We start from the raw sequence: 5,374 nt of genomic DNA, 5'->3' as shown, positions 1-5,374 counted from the left end.
GGTACCAGATGATCAACCTCATACTTAAAACAATAACAGCCACAAAACTGTATATTGGGATGGCACATAATGAAATATTCTGGATTTATTTTGTTCTTAGCTCGTCATCTCAAGTCTTAATTTCTGGAGGACATATCGACTTTTATATATCCAATGACTTATATGAATAAAACAACAATTATATATCTCACAAAGGTAGAAGTATAATGAAGTGTGATACTAATAAGGCACTGAGACTGAAAAGTTAATTATTTTGGGTGACCCATCTGCTAGGTGAACCAAATAAAGGAGCTGTGTGGTGGGACAAATGCCACAAATAAGACCTCATTCAATTAAGAGGACCGTGGCTATGATGTGCCAACACAATGGATAAAATTGCTAATCATTGACACAAATTCTCATTTATAAAATCCTTAAAGTTACCTTGACATAGTAGTAGTGAATATGCAGGGGGAGCAATTATTGTCCTTTGGGGAGCTTCTAATCTACTTGCAAGGGATTGCATAAGATTGATAAAGTAATATTATATTGTTGACTGAACTACTAACATCTTTGCATTTACAAGGAGTTGGGAATGAAAATACACATCCATTCATACAAGTACTCTAGGGTTCCCATATCAATATCAATGGGATGGAAATAATTTTAGATTTCAAATATAAATTTTAAAGGCTCTATCTTGGAAAAATATAAGGTGTGGATATGTGTGAATGAGTAAGAGTGCGCAGTGTGTGTGAAATAAAAAAGAAGACCAATGGAGCACAACACACACTAGAATCGCAACATAATATGGGAGTACAGACAGTATATCCAAATTGTTGGACAAATTGGCTTAAGGGAATGTTACCAAGAGATGGGATGCATCAATTGGAGATTAAGGGCATGCATAAATATTTTCGTGAAAGAGAGTGTATGTGATATAAAATAGAATACTACAACAATAATGGATAATATGGCTAATCCAAGATGATTTGATTATGTGGTATTTGTAAAACCCATTAGGAAGAGTCAAACCATCTTATCAAACTATCAATATGGCTAGTCTCTCATTCTACATACTATGACATTAACCCTTCTTGATATGTGTAACCCTTATACTTATGAAGTCCTTGCATAGCCATTGGAGTTCAAACGTTGTACTATGAATTGATATAAGAGTGGTGATCTCTTATGAAGCGTTGGAGTTTATGAGTGTATCACAACCTATATGGAGAATTAACACACATTCGTGTGTTTTGGGGTAGGGTGGTTATTTGAGTATCTTATTGAGCTTCACTTTGTTTCGAGAATAGTTTAATATTCTCTACTAAACAGGGCCAACCACGTGAAGGTGGAAGATCATTTGGCCCCACCCCCCTCCCCCTAACATCACTCTACATTCCCCGTTAACATCTGACATTCATTCATTCTTTCAACCATTAATAAAATGTAACATTCAATCAATATCACATGATAACATTCAATCAATATCACATGATAACATTCATTAACACATTAGATTCATTAACATGCAACATTCATCAATATTCTGCATTAACACATAATTCATGAACATTCATTAGCACATAATTAAATTCATTGAGACATAAAATACAGTCGTTATCAATTAAGGTATGTAGTGACAATCATTTGTTTTTTTTCTTTCTATTTCTTTTTTCTATGCAAGCTCTAAGAGGAGCATCAGTGTCATCATCAATTCCCCCCTCATCAGTTGTTCTGTTCTCTGTTCTTGATGATCTCAAATTCCTATGTTGTTGCAAAGGGGGGTCCTCTGCAATAACAAATAAAAGAGTTAAAACTAAAAAAAATAATTATAATTGTTACAAGTATCTAATTATTTTAAATAACATAACTGTGTCTCTTTACCTGATCTGACCACATCATTTTGTCTGGACTCAACGTCAACACGGTCATGAACATCGACCCCTCGATCCTCTACAGCTGCTATACAAAATGTTACGTTAATCCAAACACCAATTGCAATTACATATAAAAAATTTAATAGAAAATGCATACCTCCACCACTAGGATGCACATCATGCGAACCTTCGACATACATAGATTGTGTAGAAGGATTGTCAGGCTGCATTCCAACATCCTACGCATTGTTATCATTGCTTGCTTAAAATAGATATACTCACTTTATATTGGAACTTAACATCAAATAGACTAATTGGTAAAGTATTCAATTTGAAATAAATTTCATTTAGCTTATTTACCTATGGCTGAGATGCATCAGTATTAGAACCTTCCACACTAATTTCAGCTCGTAGCCATTCATCCACGGCTCTATAGCCTTGTTGGAAGCCAATTCTCTTATCGTCTTCTGTGAGGCATCTCTTGAACTCTGAGCCCTGCATTTTTGCGTGGTATGGTGAATTTTACTTGCATTGTTTCATCAACCAATGGAGGGTAGTTAAAATATCAACAGCAAATCATCTATATCCATCACAATATAATAGGAAAAAAATTGAGCAGTTTTGATGGAGCAATCTACTATATAAATGTTGCGTTTTTGTATGCTTTGCTTGTATCAACATATTTTCTCCAAATTCTTAAGTTGGTTAAGAGTTAGTTCAGCTCTTTGGAAATAAAAATGGCTGCAAGTGCTGCTGCATTCCCTCATTCTTTCAATCACTGCCTTTATTCTCAACTATTGGAGGAAAATTCAATCAAGGGTGAGATTTTAAATAATGTCATATTAGTGAATCACAAGTTTTCTTCACTAATCTAGATTGCAGAGTCTTGACTTCAATTGTTGAATTGTTTATATTGAATATGAAAATCCACTGCTATTATTATATTCTATTGACCTATTTATAATTGATGAGCTAAATAAGGGAGTCCTAGCATTTCCCTTCACATTATATAGAAAATTTGATACAATTTTTCATTTACTAATACTTACAACACTTGCTTGAAGTTTCGAAAAACCACCAGAGCCGAGCTTGTGTGTCCCGTGCTTTTCTAGTCTTGCCTTTGTTGCCTTTGATGTGTCAGGCAATCTATGAAAAGTTTGAAATATGTTAGTATAAATATGGAGGTTAATTAGTACATAATTAGATTCTCAACAGTATCACATACCTTGTTGTACTCTCCACTGGTGTAATATTATTTTTCTTGTCAGCTTTATACTTTCCATCCAAAATCAGAGCCTGCCACTTAGCCTCAGGAACATAGGGCGGACGCTTGTACCTGGGGTTATCCCGTAAATTTTTTCTGTACTGGTCCCTAATATACTTCAAACATAAACCAGCTTTTTCAAGGAGCTTGTTTCTCTCGAATGCACAAGGTCCAAAGAGTTGGGTCATGCTCTCTATAAGATCATCCTTCAATGGTTTGCATTGATGATTCCACCTTTTAAGGAAAAAAAAACATGTTAGACTCATAAATGAAGTGAAGCTACCTTTAATATAGTTCAAGAAATGGACGAAAAGGAAAACTATTATAGCAATGATATGAAATCAAAATAGTGGTTTGGGGTTTTAGTTAGGCTATGATGTTCCACCAGGTACGCATGGTGGGCCCAAATATTCACAAACACTCATCACCAAGTTTTCTCCAAAAAAGATCATTCTCTACAAAACAATCATGGGATCATTAGTCGATGAAGAGTGATCAAAAACTAAATTACTATTATATCACTATAGAATAATAATAACTTTAAAGTACCAGGAACTTTGGCTACTTTTAATGGAATGCCTTCATTGTCACTGACGATCAATGTGACATCCTTCACCGTTCCCATACTAGGAACATAGGAACATCCAGGAAATGATGTTGTAGGTCCTATTGCAAAAAGTTTCATAAGTTTCATAAGTCTTTGTCACGATCGAAGTATAAAAGAAAAAATGATAATTGATGTTATAAAGTTGTAAAAAAGAAACTGTTTGTTGCTGTCATAAGAGAGAAAAAGAGGGATTTGTGTACCAGCAGATGGTGCAACAATCGATGCATGTAAGCTATGTGTTGTTGACTCAACAGTCGAAAAGAGATTTGTGGTCATCCTGGATGGAGGCGATGTCATCGTAGGATTCAATTGATGTGAAGCTGAAGAATAAAATTGTTAGAGCATGCATAAATATAGAACGCGTGGACTAGCATGGACAAGTTTGTTAGAGCATTAAAAAAAAGGATTGTTCGAGCATGTATTGTCAATGATTATGATCATTCCTATATATATTCAGTGGAAAACAGAAGTGGGGAATGGAACATGCGATCTACCTGAACCACCTGCAGCACCCTCATCATGGGAACGGGGCTCGAAATCAAGCAAAAAACTCTATAAAGACAACGCATCCATATTTTAATTAATGCCATAAAAGAGCATAACATAAAAACTATTATTGAACTCTTGTTATAATTAAAAATTTCATTAATACTTACTTTTAAGGACTTAGAGGTGTGCAACAATTCAGATGCCCTATCTTTTATTTTTTGAGTCATAGGCTTTATGGTTGCCAAACGTAGAATTTCTTTGCTAATTTTCTTTAAATTAATTTTAATCGAACCGATCAGGTCATCGGTCTTTGCTAAATCGATATAGAAAGGGTCCTCCTCAGGGGGGGCCTGCTGAGGGACTGCAAGTTCCTTTCCCTCCCTCCGACCACTAGTCCTCTGTGACAACAATAGTATTAGTATTATCAAAATTACTCCAAAACAATAAAGAAAACAACATTAAAAAAAATAATATTTTGCTTCTATCTAGTTTGCACAATTACAAATGAGTTTTACCTGCTCATGTGTAGATGAGCCGGGAGCATCATCAGCATCCCCTCCGGGTGGTTGCTCCATATTGTGCCACTGTGTCAAAGATGAAGTATAAAAATGTTAGCCAAAAATTTATTGACTAAATGGTATGTTGGAGTCATTGATTAGAAGTTGGTTTAATAGTATGTACCACCCCCATGATAGTAGCCTTGTTTGTATCTATGCGGTTCAAATTGTAATCAATAAGAAGCTCTTCCCCTGCACGTATTGATTTTAATGCACAGATGAATACACAATTTCCCTTACGTGCCTCAAATATGCAATTGGGTTGCTTTATAGTTGACCCAGGTCGTGTACTATTTATAAAACCCACAATATTCCCTGTTGCTTTTGGCCTTCCATCAATGTATATAGCCACACTTTTACTTTGATTATTGTCTTGTTGTTGTATATAATTTGCGGAGAGGGCATACCTACGCATACTTTTTTTATATTTAACAATATGCATCCAACTTTTGTAATCGTGACACGGTCCAACATACTCCATCAATTCAGAAACTTTGTTGTAAGACACCTTTATGCCGTCCATAGAAAATGGGCCCAAACCATGTAGTGATGATGGTGCTATGTGATATATCCTCTCGTTAACACAAAAATTAGTGTT

At 35.1% G+C, this 5,374-nt stretch overlaps 1 long non-coding RNA gene across 1 annotated transcript; it reads right to left on the bottom strand.

Moving 5' to 3' along the window:
• Positions 1–2,230: 2,230 nt before the first annotated feature.
• On the bottom strand, positions 2,231–3,202 carry LOC149529662 (uncharacterized). Its single transcript, XR_016358705.1, has 3 exons — positions 3,085–3,202; positions 2,909–3,005; positions 2,231–2,354 (listed from the first exon to the last, which is right to left on the bottom strand). It is a non-coding gene; the product is annotated as an uncharacterized LOC149529662 (long non-coding RNA).
• Positions 3,203–5,374: the final 2,172 nt, after the last annotated feature.

Source organism: Cupressus sempervirens, chromosome 11 (genome assembly GCF_028749045.1).
Source record: "Cupressus sempervirens isolate cs-2001-9-10 chromosome 11, ASM2874904v1, whole genome shotgun sequence".
Lineage (NCBI taxonomy): Eukaryota > Viridiplantae > Streptophyta > Pinopsida > Cupressales > Cupressaceae > Cupressus > Cupressus sempervirens.
The sequence above is the reverse complement of the archived record's forward strand: the minus strand, read 5'-3'. Positions and strand labels throughout refer to the sequence as shown.